This window comes from Panthera uncia (genome assembly GCF_023721935.1).
Source record: "Panthera uncia isolate 11264 chromosome A3 unlocalized genomic scaffold, Puncia_PCG_1.0 HiC_scaffold_11, whole genome shotgun sequence".
Classification (NCBI taxonomy): Eukaryota; Metazoa; Chordata; class Mammalia; order Carnivora; family Felidae; genus Panthera; species Panthera uncia.
The window spans coordinates 47447838-47466342 of record NW_026057578.1 but is presented as its reverse complement, the minus strand read 5'-3'; positions in this window follow the sequence as shown (position 1 = coordinate 47466342).

The following is an 18505-nucleotide window of genomic DNA, read 5'->3' as shown; positions in this document are numbered from 1 at the left end:
TCACCAGACTCTCTTAGATTCCCCAGAAAAACAGTCATACAAAAAGAGATTTCTTTAACCTATTTGCTAGTATTTGCACCAGTTCTTCCTCACTGCATTTTCTAAAACTTTCTAAACCAGCATCTATTCTAGTTCCTGTGTCCTATTTTCATCCATCTATTCACCTACAATCTTTCTTTGTCATTTAGATTGACAGTTATCTCTTGTAAATGTTATATTTCTGGACATTAAAAAATATGAAATTATCTGCTTTTGAAGAAGGAATTTAATCCACTCACATTTTTATGATCTCTAATGGATACACTTTTAATCCTTACACAGCTATTTTATTTTCTTTAATCATGAACGTAATTAGAAATTTTTCATTTTAATTCTTTTCTATTGGTTTTATGTATTAAGAAATATAACTCATGAAGATCTTGAAAGGGACAATTATCCAAGATTATCAGGCAGGTGCAACGTAAACACAAGACTGCTTATGAGGGAAAGTGGGAGGCAAGAGAACGAGTGAGGATGTGACAGAGACAGATGTGAAAGAAGAAAAGGTTGGTGCAAGGATGCTGCATTGCTGAATTTGGAGATTGGAGAGACAACCAAGAGCCAAATGCAGGTGACCTCCAGAAAATGGAAAAGACAAACAAATGAATTCTCCCCCAGAGCCTCCAGAAGAGATACAGCCTTGCCAATCCATTTTGGACTTCTGGCCCCAGAACTACATGGTAAAAATAAGTGTTCTTTTAAGCCCCTCCAAAAAAAAAAGAAGGAAAGAAATGTAATTTTTCATATGCCTTTTGTTTTGTCACTAGGTTATCAATAATGCTAGCCTCTATTCAAACAACAGAAATTTAGAAAGGCTTTACTTAATTCTGCTCACCCACCATCCTAACCAAGTCTAACAGGTGCTGTGGAAATCATTATTACTTTTTATAATAATTGAATAAATTATTAAATAATTAAATTCGTGTTGTGATAATATTGATAATATTGAAGATAACATTGATTTTTAAGCATAGCTCATGCTGGCCTTTTGACAGCTGCTGTATCCTGGATTGCACTCAGCATTTTCTCATATACTTAAGAAGTCATTACATGTGTTTCTTTGTGCCTTTTAAACTGTTCTTTCTCAGCAAAGGGAACCCTTTCCAGCTGAACCATACAGGCTATGGGTGTGAGATGATGCAGGTAAGAAAGAGCTGTGTTCCTACCCTTCCTGTGTGGTACTGGCAGGTTTCAGGACGTTGAAGTTTCTTAAGTGGATCCCAGAGGTGTTTTTGTTCACAGAGAGCTGTCTAATTGATGCCCTTTGTGGAATGATGGATGCAGGGTCTCCCATGTTGCCTCTTAGAGATGTCACTCCAACTTTTTCTTGGTAGCCGGACTCAATGTCTTGGGTAAAGTGAACTATAGTAAACATGCCTTCAAGAGTGTAGTGGTGGGTGTGGGGGAGGGAAATGCTCTATAGTCCCAGGGTTAAATCTGTTTTTCAGTGATCCTGTGCCTTTCATCTGTGAACTTCACAAATGGCTCCCCTGTTGTCACCCCACATAGGTGGGGACAGCATGGCTAAAGCCAGCTAGAAGATGTATAGTTCCCTTCCCAGTGTCAATGAGGATCTGACAATATCCCCAGCAGGCCAAGCCCTGGTTAACTTGTTTCCCCTGAGGTAATGCCTGGTTAAGGACAGAGAGCTTATCAGGGATATTGGCATAGGCCTGTAGATATTGGTTGTGTCTATATCCTTGATGAATCTGGATGTAAAAATTCTCAACAAGATACTAGCATATTGAATTCAACAATACATTAAAATAATTATTCACCATGATCAAGTATGATTCACTCTGGGCTGTAGGGCTGATTCAATATTCACAAATCAATGTACATGATGCACCACATTAATAAAAGAAAGAATAAGAACCATATGATTTGTCAATAAATGCAGAAAGGCATTTGACAAAATACAGCATCCATTCTTGATAAAAACTCTCAACAAAGCAGGGACAGATGGAACATAACTCAACACCAAAAAGACCATCTACAAAAGACCCACAGTTAATATCATCCTCAATGGGGAAAAACTGAGAGCCTTTCCCCTAAGGTCAGGAATAAGACAATCACATCCATTCTTACCACTGCTATTTAACATAGTACTGGAAGTCTTAGCCTCAGCAATAGGACAACAACAAAAAATTAAATGGCATACAAATCAACAAGGAAGAAGTCAAACTTCCACTATTTGCATATGACATAATACATTATGTCGCAAACCTGAAAGACTCCACCAAAAAGTTTCTAGAATGAATACATGAATTCAGCAAAGTCTCAGAATATAAGATCAACATGCAGAAATCTGTTGCATTTATATACACCAATAACAAAGCAGAAAAATAAATAAATCAAGGAACCAATCCCATTTACAACTGCACTAAAAGCAATAAGATACCTAGGAATAAACCTAGCCAAAGACACAAAAGATCTATATGCTGAAAACTATTGAAAGACTATGAAAGAAAGTGAAGAAGACACAAAAAATTGGTAAAACATTCCATTCTCATGGATCAGAAGAACAAACATTGTTAAAATGACTATACTACCCAAAGTAATATACATATTTAATGCAACCTCTATCAAAACACCAACAGCATTCTTTGCAGAGCTATATAGAACAATCCTAAAATTTGTATGGAACCAGAAAAGACACTGAATAAACAAAGAAATCCTGAAAAAGAAAAATAAAACTGAAGGTATCACAATTCCAGATTCCAAGCTGTCTTACAAAGCTGTAATCATCAAGACATATGGCATGGCACAAAAATAGACACATAGATCAATAGAGCAGAATAAAAAACCCATAAATGGACCCAAAAAACTATATGGTCAACTCTTCTTTGATAAAGCAGGAAAGAACATCCAATGGAAAAAAGACAGTCTCTTCAACAAGTGATGTTGAGAAAAATGGACAGTGACATGCATAAAAATGAAACTGTACCACTTTCTTATATCAAAACAAAAAGGAACTTAAAATTGGTGAAAGACCTAAATATGAGACAGGAAACCATCAAAATCCTACAGGACAACACAGGCAGCAACCTCTCTGACCTCAGCCAGAGCAACTTCTTACTAGACATGTCATAGAAGGCAGGGAAATGAAAGCAAACATGAGCTTTTGGGACTTCATCAAGATAAAAAGCTTCTGCACAGCAAAGGAAACAATCAACAAAACTAAAAGGTAGTCTACATAACGGGAGAAGATATTTGCAAACTATACATCTGATAAAGGGTTTGTATCTAAAACCTGTAAAGAATTTATCAAACTTGACACCCAAAAAACAACCCAGTTAAGAAATGGGTAGAAGCCATGAATAGACATTTTTCCAAAGAAGACATCCACATGACTAACAGACACATGAAAAAATACTCAACATCACATCATCAGGGAAATACAAATCAAAACCACAATGAGACACCACCTCGCACCTGTCAGAATGGCTAAAATTAACAACACTAGCATTCTTCACAGAACTAGAACAAACAATCCTAAAATTTGTATGAAACTGCAAAAGACCCCGAATAGCCCAAGCAATTTTGAAAAAGAAAACCAAAGCAGGAGGCATCACAATCCCAGACTTCAAGCTGTATTATAAAGTTGTAATCAAGACAGTATGGTACTGGCACAAGAACAGACACTCAGATGGATGGAACAGAATAGAGAACCCAGAAATGGATCCGCAATCGTATTACCAACTAATCTTTGACAAAGCAGGAAATAATATTGAATGGAATAAAGACAGCCTCTTCAGCAAGTGGTGTTGGGAAAACTGGAGAGCGACATACAGAAAAATGAACCTAGACCACTTTCTTACACCATACACAAAAATAAACTCAAAATAGATGAAAGACCTAAACATAAGACAGGAAGCCATCAAAATCCTAGAGGAGAAAGCAGGTAAAAACTTCTTTAGCCTTGCCCGCAGCAACTTCTTACTCAACACGTCTCCAAAGACAAGGGAAACAAAAGCAAAAATGAACTATTGAGACCTGATCAAAATAAAAAGCTTCTGCACAGTGAAGGAAACAATCAGCAAAACCAAAAGGCAACCAACGGAATGGGAGAAAATATTTTCAAACAACACATCAGATAAAGGGTTAGTATCCAAAATCTATCAAGAACTTATCAAACTCAACACCCCAAAAACAAATGATCCAGTGAAGAAATGAGCAAAAGACATGAATAGACACTTCTCCAAAGAAGACATCCAGATGGCCAGCCGACACATGAAAAAATGCTCAACATCACTCATCATCAGGGAAATACAAATCAAAACCACAATGAAATACCATCTCACACCTGTCAGAATGGCTAACATTAACTACTCAGACAACAACAGATGTTGGTGAGGATGCAGAGAGAGAAGATCTCTTTTGGACTGCTGGTGGGAATGTAAACTGGTGCAGCCACTCTGGAAAACAGAATGGAGGTTCCTCAAAAAACTAAAAATAGAACTACCCTACGACCCAGCAATTGCACTACTAGGTATTTATCGAAGGGGTACAGGTATGCTGTTTCAAAGGGGCACATGCATCCCAATGTTTATAGCAGCACTATCAACAATAGCCAAAGTATGGAAAGAGGCCAAATGTCCACAAATGGTTGAATAGATAAAGAAGATGTGGTATATATACACAATGGGGTATTACTCAGCAATCAAAAAGAATGAAATCTTGCCATTTGCAACTATGTGGATGGAACTAGAGGGTATTATGCTAAGAGAAATTAGTCAGTTAGAGAAAGACAAATATCATAAGACTTCACTCATATGAGGACTTTAAGACACAGAACAGATGAACATAAGGGAAGGGAAGCAAAAATAATATAAAAACAGGGAGGGGGACAAAACACAAAAGACTCTTAAATATGGAGAAAAAACAGAGGGTTGCTGGAGGGGTTGTGCGGGGCGGGGGTGGGCTAAATGGGTAAAGAGCATTAAGAAATCTACTGAAATCATTGTTGCACTATATGCTAACTAACTTGGATGTAAATTAAAATAAAAATTAAATGCAAATTTTTTAAAATGTAAAAAAAAAAAAAAAAGAGCCAAAAGCCTGGAATCAATCCAAATTTCCACCAAAAGGAAAGTGGAAAATTACAGTGGGTATATGGAAACAATGGAATAGTACTGAAACATGCCATACATTATAACATGAATGAATGTACAGACAAAATAAACAAAAGAAGCCAGATATTTAAAAAAAAACTATATAGTGAATAATTCTATTTATGTGAAATTCAAAACCACTAGGCAATTAGGTAGCAATATTCTATTTCTAACCATAGGTGTTGGTTACACAGGTGCTGGATTTGTAAAAATTTGTTCACTGAGCCATACTTTTGCATTATTTACCATGATATTTTGCACAGTAAATAAGGTTTTAAAAAATCATTAAAATTTTAAATAAAAATAAATAAAATTAACAACAAAAGAAACCACAGGTGTTAGTGAGGATGCTGAGAAAGGGGAAACCTCTTGCACTGCTGGTGGAAATGCAAACTCGTGCAGCCACTCTGGAAAACATTATGGGTGTTCTTCAAAAAACTAAAAATACACTATCCTATGATCTGACAATTGTACTATTAGGTATTTACCCAAAGGATTCCCAAATACAGATTTGAAGGGATACATGCACTCCAACGTTTGTAGCAGCATTATCAACAATAGCCAAACTATGAAGAGAGCCCAGGTGTCCATTGACTGAGTGGATAAAGATGTGATATATATAGATATATAGATATAAAGATATATAGATATATAGATATAGATAGATAGATAGATAGATAGATATAGATAGATATAGATATAGATATAGATACACAATGGAATATTACTCAGCCATCAAATAAAATGAAATCTTGCCATTTGCCATGATGTGGATGAATTAGAATGTATTATGTAAGTGAAGTAAGTCAATCAGAGAAAGACAAATATATGATTTCACTCATATGTGAAATTTAAGAAACAAAACAGATGAACAGATGGGAAGGGGAGGAAGAGAAGATAGGGAAACACACTACAAGATACTCTTAAACAATAGAGAACAAACTGAAGGTTGGTGGAGGGAGGTGTGTGGGAGATGGGCTAGATGGGTGATGGGTATTAATGAGGGCCCTTGTGATGAGCACTGAGTGTTTTATGTAAGTGATGAATCATTGAATTCTACTTCTGAAAATAATATTGCATTGTATATTAACTACTTACAATTTATTTTTTATTTAAAAAAAAAGAACTGAGGACTCTGGGGTATTTCAAATGGTTCCTTTTCCTTCCTCCTGCCTCAAACAGGAGGGGGATTTTCTCTATTTACTGTGGGAATCAGGTTGAATTGCCAGTGGTCAATCTCACAATATTGTGTGGACACCCGTCTCATAACTGTAATGCCTGGGCTTCCCTGGAGTTTTTCTCAGAGCTGTGCTCACTGAGCCTCTAGCAGTTTGTCAACTGAAGTTTAGGCTTGCCTTCTCTGACACTGGCTCCAGCAGCAGTTTCTGCTAGTGTCTGTTCTGGTAAACCATAACCCCCTGTACTTGCCTCTGGGTCTCTCCAATATTGGGGGCAGCAGTTTGTCCTGTATCTTCCAATCTCTTCTGAATCCATGAAGGGTTGTTGGTTTGTCAATCTATTGAGCTTGTTCTTTGTTAGGAGAGAGAAGTGAATACCAAGTTCTCAGGACTTTTTTAAAAAACTTCTTAAAACTTAAACTTATTTATTTTGAGATAACTCCAGTTCACTTGCAGTTGTAAGAAATAATCACAGATTCTGTGTATCCTTTACCCAGTTTCCTCCAATGGTAGCATCTTACAAAACTATACTCCAACATCACAACCAGGATATTGACAGTGAGGCAGTCAAAATACAGAACATTTCCATCACCACAAGGACGCCTGTATAGCTTCACCACTTCATCATGCTTCCATCCCCACCTCAATCCCTGGAAACCATTAATCTGTTCCTTATTTCTGTAATTTTGTCACTTTAAGAATATTATATAATGGAAACAGGCAATATACAATCTTTGGGATTTTTTTCACTCATCATAATTCTCTGGAAATTCCTCTAGGTGGTTACCTGTGTCAATAGTTTATTCCTTTTTATTCTTCAGTATTCATAGTAAGGGTGTGCCATTCACTGAAAAGTGTCTGAATGGTTTCCAGTTTGGGGCTATTATGAATAAAGTTGCCATAAACATTCATATTCAGATCTTTGTGTGGATACAAGTTCATTTTCTGGGGTAAATGCCAGGAGTGAAATTGTTGGGTCTTATGGTAATTGCATATCTAATTTTTTTGTTATGATTTTAGAGACAGAGGGAGAAGGGGGTGGGCAGATGAACAGAGAACCTTAAGCAGGCTCTACACTCAGCGTGAAGCCCAATACATCTCGAGTCCCACCACCCTGGAATACGGGTCCCACCACCCTGGAATCATTATCTGAGCAGAAATCAAGAGTCAAATGCTCAACCGACTGAGCCACCCAGGTGCCCCACAATTTTTAAAGAAACTGCTAAACAGTTTTCCAGAGGGGCTTTACAGTATTACGTTCCCACAAGCAATGTTGATTGGAATTACCCAGCTTTTCTGCCTTCTCAGCAGTATTTGGCAGTGTCACTCTTTTTTCTCCAGCCATTCTGATAATGTATAGTGGTATCTCATTGAACTTTAATTACAATTTCCCTAATGGCTAGTAATGTTGAACACATTGCATGACCTTATTTGCCATCTATATATCTTTTGGTTGAGTTCTGGTAGTTTGTGTTTTTTGAGGAATTGGTTCATTTCATCTAAGTTGTCAAATGTATGTAAATAAAGTTGTTCATTCCCTTATTCTTTTTATAACTGGGTCTGTAGTGATACTGTCTTCCCCTGTGTTATTAGTAATTTGTGACTTTTCTCACTTTTTAGACAGTCTTGCTAGAAGTTAGTCAATTTTATTGATCTTTTCAAACAAGCAACTCTGTTTCATTGGTTTTTTGTTTTGTTTTGTTTTGTTTTCAATTTCATTGATTTTTTTCATTATTCCCTCCCTTTTGCTTGTATTGGATTTATTTTGCTCTTCTTTTTCTAGGTTCTTTAGGTGAGAATTTTCATTATTGATTGGTGAGTTTTCTTTTTTTCTAATACATGCATTTAGTGCTATAATTTTCCCTCTCAGCAGTTTTTGCTGTGTCTCACAATTTAAATATGTTGTATTTTCATTTTAATTCAGTTCAATGTATTTTTTATTTCCATTGAAACTTCTTCTTTGGACCATGAATTATTTGGAACTGTGCTGTTTAGTCTCCAAGTGTTTGGAGATTTTCCTGTGATCTTCCTGTTATTGATTTTTAGTTTGATTCCATGTGGTCAGAAAACATATTCTGTTTGATTTTAAGACTTTTTTGTTAATTTGTTTTTGAGAGAGAGATAGAGACCAAGTGGAGGAAAGGCAGAGAGAGAGGAAGACAGAATCTGGAGCAGTCTCGGCGCTGTCAACACAGAGCCTGATGTGGGGATCAAACTCACAAACGGTGAGATCTGAGGACCTGAGGTGAAATTAAGAGTCAGGCATTTAACAGAATGAGCCACCCAGGTGCCCCATAAGATTTTTTTATAAGTTGTTTTTTTTTTTTTAATTTATAAAGTGTGTGTTATGGCCCATAATGTGGTCCATCTCAGTACATGTTCTGTGGACACTTGAAAAGAATGTGTAGTCAGCTGTTTATGAATGTTGATTATTCCTGTTGGTCAGGGAAATTGTCAGTTTCTTCTGTATCCTTGCTGATTTTATGTATAGTTTGTCTATCATTTGTTCCATCTATTGTTGACAAAGTTAAAGACAACTGAAGTCTTTAACTGTAATTATGGAATTAGGTATTTCTCTTACTCAGTTCTATTAGTTTTGTTTCACATATTTTGAACCTCTGTTGTGTGGTGCATGCACATTTAGGATTGTTATACCTTCTTGACTTTTTTATCATTACATTATGTCCCTCTCTGTCTCTTTTAATTTTTTTTCTCAGAAGTCTACTTTCTCTGATATTTATATAGCCAGTCCTGTTTTCCTTTGCTTAATGTTTGCCTCACATATTTTATCCATCCTTTACTTTCAACTTTCCTACATGATTAGACTCAAAGTGAGTTTCTTTTGGACAGCATATAGTTGAGTGATGTTTTTACTTTTTTTTCTTTTTTTAAATTTAATTTCTTTTTTTTTTTAATTTACATCCAAGTAAGTTAGCATACAGTGCAACAATGATTTCAGGAGTATGTCCCTTACCCATTTAGTCCATGTCCCCTCCCACAACCCTTCCAGTAACCCTCTGTTCTCCATATTTAAGACTCTCTTATGTTTTGTCCCCCTCCCTGTTTTCATATTATTTTTGCTTCCCTTCCCTTATGTTCTTCTGTTCTGTGTCTTAAAGTCCTCATATGAGTGAAGTCTTATGATATTTGTCTTTCTCTAACTGACTAATTTCTCTTAGCATAATACCCTCTAGTTCCATCCACATAGTTGCAAATGGCAAGATTTCATTCTTTTTGATTGCTGAGTAATACCCCATTGTGTATATATACCACATCTTCTTTATCTATTCAACCATTTGTGGACATTTGGCCTCTTTCCATACTTTGGCTATTGTTGATAGTGCTGCTATAAACATTGGGATGCATGTGCCCCTTTGAAACAGCATACCTGTACCCCTTCGATAAATACCTAGTAGTGCAATTGCTGGGTCGTAGGGTAGTTCTATTTTTAGTTTTTTGAGGAACCTCCATTCTGTTTTCCAGAGTGGCTGCACCAGTTTACATTCCCACCAGCAGTCCAAAAGAGATCTTCTCTCTCTGCATCCTCACCAACATCTGCTGTTGTCTGAGTAGTTAATGTTAGCCATTCTGAAAGGTGTGGGATGATATTTCATTGTGGCTTTGATTTGTATTTCCCTGATGATGAGTGATGTTGAGCATTTTTTCATGTGTCGGCTGGCCATCTGGATGTCTTCTTTGGAGAAGTGTCTATTCATGTCTTTTGCTCATTTCTTCACTGGATCATTTGTTTTTGGGGTGTTGAGTTTGATAAGTTCTTGATAGATTTTGGATACTAACCCTTTGTCTGATAGGTCATTTGGAGTGATGCTTTGAAATCCACTCTGCCAGTCTCCATCTTTTAATTTGTGTATTTAGACTATTTAAATTTAATTTAATGTAATTATTAGTATGTTAAAACTTAGGTCTGTTATTTTATTTTCTGTTGTCCTTTCTCTCCCTCTCTCTCTCTCTTTTCCGTTTCATTGATTCTTCCTTCCTATGAATTACTTGACAAATGTTTTCAAATCTCATTTGTATTTGCCTTGTTTTGGGGTGATATCTCGAAAGAAGTGACAGCTTCTTTAGTGGTTACTGGAAGTAATTATATATATATATATATATATATATATATATACACACACACACACACACACACACACACATAATTATCACTGTTGCTGGCTCCATCATTTTACCAGTTCAAGTGAAGTATAGGAACCTTTACATTTCTCTATATCTTATTAACTTCCCACTTAATATGTTATCTTAAGTATCTCCTCTACATATATTTAGAACCACTTCAGACAATGTTATGATTTCACTTCAACCATCAAATATAATTAGAAAACTCAAGAGTAGAAGAAAAGCCTATTTATTTACCTACATTTTTGTTTCCTGTGTTCTTTTTTCTTTTGTGATGTCCTAAGGGTTTCTCTTCTTCTGTTTCTTTTCTGTTTAGAGAACTTTCTTCAGTGATAATTTTAGTGTATGTCTCCTGGCAACAAATTTTCTTTGTTTTCATTCATCTGAGAATGCCTTGATTACCCCTTCATTCCTAAAGTATTTTCTTTTACCGTATATAGGATACTGGGTTTACATGCTTTGATGGAAAAAATTTATACCAGTTCTTTCTTGCTCCAAGGTTTCCAATGAGAAATAAGCTGCCCCTCAAATTGGTTTTCCTCTATAGTTAGAATGTCATTTTTCTCTGACTGGTTTAAAGATTTGTTTTATTTATCTGTAGTTTTTAGAAGTTTAAGTTACAATTTTTGTGTAGATTTTGTTGGAGTTATTCTGTTTGTGATTTGCTCAGTTTCTAGAATTTGTACAGTTATGCCTCTAGCTAAATTTAGGAAATGTTCAGCCATTTTATTTTAAAGTTTTTTTTTCATTTATGCCCTCTTTCCCCCTTTCTAAGACTCTGATGAAACAAATTTGAGACCTTTTTGTGGTCATACAGGTCCCTGAGCTCTGTTTTTGTTTTTTGTTTTTTGTTTTTTTTTTTTTTTTAAGCCTATATTCTCTCTGTTGTTCAGGTATCTATTATTCTTTTTTTTAATGTTTTTTATTTATTTTTGAGACATAGAGAGACAGAGGATGAGCAGGGGAGGGGCAAAGAGAGACAGACAGACAGACAGAATCCCAAGCAGGCTCCAGGCTCTGAGCTGTCAGCACAGAGCCTGACATGGAGCTCAAACTCACAAACCAAGAGATCATGACCTGAACTGAAGTCTGAAGCTTAACCGACTGAGCCACCTAGGCACCCCTCTGTTATTCTATTTAAAGCTTAGTATAATTTTCTCCGTGCCCTCCATTCTTATAGTGAGCCCATACATTCAGTGTTTTTTTTTTCTTTTTAATTTCATCTATTATATTTTTCATTTATAAAATGTCCAGTAAGAAGTATGGTGGGCTATGGTGGAAGCCAAGGGTCTTGGTGCCCCTTTTTCCATGGTTATATCGATCAGTATTTTCTCCACTTGATATGAACAATTGTACCTTTCTCATTCCTACATAAACTGTGGGAAAGCAGATCTAGACAAGTCCTCCAACTCCTCTTCCACCCAGATTGCTATGGGTGAACCCATTCTTTGCAGAAATTCTGGAACCACCCAGGCTATAGGACCAGGTAACATTACTGAATTTTGTTGTTTATTTCTCTCTCTCTCTCTCTCTCTGTCTCTCTCTCTCTCCAGGCCTCTTTCCCTCTGCTTTGACCACCCTTAAGTCTTCTTCACCTGTACAACTGAGGATCTTCCCAGGGGCATGGATGCTAGCCATTTCCCAGAGAGAGACCCCTTGTAACAGGTTGTGTAACTAAGGCTTCAAATTCTGCCTCAAGGGAGCCCTGTTACATTTGGATTAATGACTTTGAGAAGCAAATGAGCCTGGGAAGTAAAGTGGTCCTATCATCCATTCCTTCAGGTTGTCCATTGTTTACTGGCCATTTGCCAAGGCAGATGCTGAGCTACTGAAGCAGTAATAACGAGGGATGTTGCCAATCCAGCAAAACACAGGACATACCAGCCCTGGAGTCAGGACACCTGGGATCTCATCCCATTTTGGAAAAGTTGCCTATCCTTCCTGGCATTCTGCTCTCTCTTTGGAGCAGCTGACTTATAATTCTAGCTATGTCTTATAATTCCAGCTATGATAGTCTGACTTGATTCTTCTTATAGCAGTGCCTTTAAGCTTTGTTACAAGGGTGCCTGAATTGGGAAGGATTCTGCAGAAATCACCCTCATTTCAAATAAAATCTCTTTTTGGCAGGAGGAAGTCCAGGGACTTTAGAACAATTCTCTCACCTGTAGCCTGGCTCAGGGCCTTCTAGTATTGGTGAAACTTGCTGTAACACGAAGCAAATTGAAGCTAGTTCCACCATAGGTCAAGCTCCCCATCTTGGCAATGAGAACAGTCCTACATCCCTTCTCTTTTTCCAGTGGAAAGGAGAGGCTGAGTGAGTGAGCGCTGAATGAGTTTCTTTTGTGTGCACACTGCAAAAGGGGTCAGGTGTAGGCCATGAGTTCCCAACAGAACAGATCAGAGCAAACTGGGCACCTGAACGCATGCGCATGCCTTGGGGTAAGCCCACTGTGTCAGGAAGCTCTGGGGGGCCATCACTACAGTCTCCAAGATGGGAGGCTGTGCGGGGCAGGGAATGAGATCATTACCCTCTGGCAATTCTTTTTCTAAGAGTGGCTCACAAATTCATATCCCCATTCACATGGATAAGAGGGTGCATGCTACAGATGTGCCCTTGTATCTAAACAAAAGCTGGAAAGCTCCCAAACTCAAGCCCTCCCTATTGCCAATCCAAGGACTCTCTGTTCTTTGGCCAAGAGCATTGCAGTCTCTCTTTTGTCCCTGGCCTACTTCGAAGTTGCGACAATCAAGCTCTATGTCAGCTCAGGAATAAAGGAGAGCATAGAACTAACATTTTTCAACTCTTTGGTGGGACAAAGCCTAGAGTAAGCGGGAGGAGGCAACAGAGGCAAGGACTCAGATCTTGCCACTTCTATCATCTGTCCCCAAGGCCACTGCCCTGATCTGAGTGGTGACTACTGATGACCCACAAATGTAAATGTCCTAACAGACCCACAGCCAGACAGGGGACGCTCAGCCCTGCCACCACGTGAAGTGCACTGAAGCTGACCTAGTACCTGCATTCCCACTCCCTCTCCTAGTTGTCAACCACCCTGCTGAGACAGGTTGAAGGTGAGCCAACTGAGACCAACTTATGTGGTGAAGGCCTTAAAATGGACAACTTGGGACAAGAACTCCTGTCTTCTGAGCTGGCTCCCTACTGTACCCCTGCCCCTATGGGTTTCAGCAGCCTGGGGCTCAGAGATGCTGGTATCCATGAGGGGACAACAAAGCCAACCCTATTTTTGACCTCGTTTCCATGGCCAGTGAGGCTCCTGTGGCCTGGCTATGACTTTGAAAACTCATTTTCCTTGTGCTCACATATCCTCATGTCTGAGAAAGAAGACTATTGGCTAGCACTAGTCACCATGTAGCCAGGCACTGCCTGCCTGCACAGATGGTAAAACATTTGTGGGGAAAGGAGCAGCCTCCACCCACCCTCCACCTCCTACCACCAAGCCTGGTTCCACAGCCAAGGGTAGTAACCCAGACCACCAAGTCCTCTTTTCATGCCCCATTTCCCAGTTGCCTCTGTTTTCCAACTCCTGTGGCTCCTAGGCTCTCATCCCTCTATGGCCCAGGCCAGGCCCCCAGGGATGCAGCCAGTGATCTGGAAAGCTGTCAGTCACTGGGGAACAGCCCTGGTCAAGAGTAAAAACAAAGGTGTGTGAAAAGTCCCTGCCAAGGGGGTACCAACCCCAGGGTGGGAACACTTCCTGGGTCATGGTGTGGAGTGAGCAGGGCCTCCTGGGAGAGAATAAAATGGCTCTGGGAAGGATTGGAAGCACAAAAGCGGGGGCTGTCCTATCCCCACCACCAATAATGTCACCAGGCCCACAGAGGGGCCATCCAGGCACTGAAAGTGTCCTCTCCTTCCTGATGAGCCATACCGATAGGCCCATAGGAGATGTCTGATTCCTTGGGGAGGACTGAAGGGCCCCTCTCACTGGCCTGGATGAAGTTGATGGCAGTGAGGTGACCCACCCCCAGCACATCCATTGGAAGGCTGGCAAACAGGGCAAAAGAGGACTTTTGTCATGTCCCTTTGCTCTACAGAAATCAATATCTAATTATCTACTCTTGAAAGTGAAGAAAATGCATTAAATAAGAAGAGAAATGGTCCTGGTTATGCACAAGTGCCCTTGATGGCCCTTTGAATACTCAAGGGTAGGGGTTGGTGTCATGATAACAGTCACATATTGGCACTGGCTGAGCTAGGAGGTGATGGAGAGGGAGACTGGGAGTTGCTGGGAACATGCCACCTTCAGGCCCTGCCATGAAATCAGGAGCCTTGGGCACACTTGATGGAAGTGCTATTTTCCAAGGACAACCGACAGGGAGAACAAAGCACCCACAGTCAGCAGTAGTGCCATCTTTTCTATCCCTCAACCTGAACGGATGCCATCTGGGGTCTCCTGGCCATTTTCTCAAGCCCCACAGTCCTGGGCTTCTCTCTCTCTCCTTCCTCTTCCCTCAGAGAGTAGAGCAAAGTCCAAATTTTTATGTCCCTCAGAAACAAAAGGGCCTCATTATTTTATTTATGTCATCTAGTTTTTTCATATTTTCCCCCTACTTGATGTGCTAACTTATTGAAAGAGATTTCTCAATCTTCTATTCTATTTGTGATTTCATTATTTCTGTACTATTCGACTTGGGTGTCCATCAGTGACAGTGTATTTGTATTTTCTTGGTATCTTAGAATAAATTTTACAGGGGAAGAATTCTTCTTCATCCCACTTAATGCTCTTTGCCTAAATTCTACTATCCCTGATATTAATATTTTCTCTCCTTTGTTCTTTAATTACTAGTTCTTTTGGTTTCTTTGCCCATCAACAAATCTTCAACATGCTGGGATTAGTTTGTGGTAGATGTGTCTCTTATGAATATCCTACAGGTGTGACAGTTGTTAGAAAATAAAATTCAGCTGAGTAAAGTTTAAACATCTTATTGGCTTTATTCAGTGATTCATGAGTCGAGCAGCATCCAATCCAGCAGATAGAAGAGAACTCAGAGGAACTGTACAAAATGAAAGACTTTTATAGGCAGGAAGGAGCAGGAACAAGGAGGTTACAGTGGGCAAAAACAAACAGGCTGGTTATCACCAGACCACTTTCCATTAGAGGATGGCAGTCAGACTGCATTACTAGTGCTGATCAGAAGATTTCTGATGACCATTTTAAGATTCCATTTCTGGGAGAGCCCAAACCATAGTTAAGGGCTATATAACTATAGTTATATAAGGGCCTGTTTTCTTGTTTTTAACATACTCTTACAAAATTCAAGAGTCTCCATTTTATCAATTTACAAATTCCAACCACATTTTGATTTTCTTAGTTTGGTGCTCCTCTTTATTATGCTTTATCTCCTGGGTTTGGTTTGGGTGTATTGTTGGCATTCCTCTGGATTTCCCACTTATGGGTTTGTAAATGCTACCTATTTTTCTATTCTGCTAACACTTACTGCTAAAACTTATAAACTATGTATTTACCCTGATTTGTTTTCAGTGCATAGATCAGTATCTTCCCCCCAAAAAAAACAAACACTTTTTTACAAGTTTGACATTTGCCATAGGAAACTTGTTTTTCTCCCTTCTTTTTTTTCCACAAAAGCTAATTAATCTTTTTTCATCTTCTTTTTAAGAAGGCAATGTGTTCTTTTTGCAGTGGGAGCCAGATCCTGGGTCATTAAATTCTCCCTCATGAAAACTACCTCAACGACACTTACTAGTTTACTAGAACATCCCTGCACCATCCTTTCTGTTTTATTTAATTCTATTTTTAAAATGATGTGTGTGTGTGAAGGCAATTTTCAATGTACATGCTCTGGTCAGATCTCTACTCTGGACATGTGGTTTTCTGGACCCATGCTTCAGCAAATGCTGGCTTTCCAGCAGCTTACAGGGATACACTAGTGTGGTTCTCTTTCAAAATCAAAGTCAGTGGCTAATTTGACAATAAGAAATGGCTTTTATGGGGCCCTGAGGTTTTTGTCACCCTATCTCTGGCACAAGGCCTAGTTCCTGAGTCTTTGTCATATTTGGGGTTTTGCCAGCTGCACCTGGGTAGTCTAGCTACACCGTTGGTGCAGGTGACAAATCCCTAGGAATCAGGTTAGCAGGGAAGAAATATGGCTCTTCAGGCCAATGGGACTTGCAGTCAGTGCTCTCTGGTGTTCACTCATAATGTCTCTGTTTCTGGGGAATCCAGATGTGTGTTAGAAACAAACAAACAAACAAAAACTCTGAAAAGTTTGGAACCGGAAAACAGGAAAGTCTATTGCTCCAAGAGCAGGCTGCTCATTTTCTTGCCTCCTGGCATCCTAAGTTCATAAACCAAAAGTCCCTATCTGCAATGGGGGGGGGGGGGCAATAAAGGCAATGTGAAACCTTACCTAACTACCTGGATAGGAGGAGGTATTTAGCAAGGGCCAAATATGACATTCTTGGTGTCATTTTCTCTGAACTCCCAGCTGACAGCTTCTAAGCCACTGAACAAGGGGCCAGTGTTTACATCCATCAGGAAAGTTTTTGACTCACTAATATTTTTATTTATCACTGTGGTCTTGACCACTACTCCCCTCCATGGCAAGTGGTAGGTGTGTGAGGAGGCCTATTTCAGAGTCTCCCTGAGTCAACCTGGTGAGGGATGGAACTCAAAGAGGGAGGGCAGCAGGTCCTGAATGCTATGGGACATACCCAATGTCTGGCATGTGGAGAACTTTGGGAGGGTCACATGGAAGTGTCAAAACATAATTTTCAGAAGATTACAAACCTGATCCACTTACTCACAAATATAGAATGTCAAGGGGGAATTCCTAGGTTAGTTACAAAATGAGCTTATTTCTCAGAGAGCAATAAAACCATAACCAGTGGGGTGAACTTTTCTATTAGACAGTAATCATTTGCACCTCTCAGGGACAAAAAGACCCACAAGTAAACATATAACTTCAGAGTCTGGTCTTTACTCAATAATGAACAGAACATAAAACAGAGTTACATTCCCTGGATAACTCAATAATCCCCATTAGACCCACCGAACAATGTTCAAAATGGCATGGAAAGCACGTGCTGACTTCTCTGTAGCTTATTCTAAGTTTCAGGTAATTTTTTTTTAACAGAGAACGAGAGAAGAGCAAGGAGTAAAGAACATGGCACTGGGGGAGGGGAAGAGGTCCAGCCTCTTCTCTGAGCCTTGGGTCCATTTCCAGAGCTTGGCCAGGAGGCCCACCCCCATGAAGCCCCCACCACAGAGCATGGAAATGGAGATGGTGCCCCTCCACACTTCCCACACTCTCACCAGCTGCCATCTGTCCCTGGGTCTTGATCAACTGTCCCTGACTCCTCTGGAGACACTAGAAATACATCTACTGTATCTAGATGTACCAACTGCATAGAAGGCTCACATGGCAAATGACTTTGCTTCCATTCCAGCAGGCCTTGGGAGCCAGGCAGTCCAGATGCTCTCCAAGATCATGGTGTACAGACCAAGAGTAGGTTCAGTGGTAAAGGTACTACAATAGAAAGTGACAGATCTGGGACAACGCTCACATCTTCTGAGATGGAGAGCAAGACCAGGCTGCACTCTCCACATGGCCCACTTGGCCTTTTCCTAGGTCTGAGGCCCTGAGCTCCCTTCCACTGCTGTCCATGTGTCCCCAGAGCACTCACTTCTGGTCCTGGCAGGCCCCTGCCTCTGACCTCATTTCCCACTAGCTTGTGGGGTGTCAATCACCCAGCCCAGGATTGGACTAAATGCATTCATTCCTTGCTCTCACACACAGAATGCCCATGACTGGTCACCCTGCAAGAATGGGCATGGGACACCCCCCCCCCCACTGCCAAAATCAGTGCTGAGCCTGGGCAGCATCAAAGGCCATGTGGCTTTTCTGGTTAAGCCCCATTTCCCAGATGTCCATGGCCTCCCATGGCCCTAGTGCTCCTGTGTCCCAGACCCAGACAGACAGAGCTTAGGGTCCAGGCCCCACAGGTGGAGTTTTAGTAGAACCTAGTGGAGACTTCAGGCACTAGCTTGG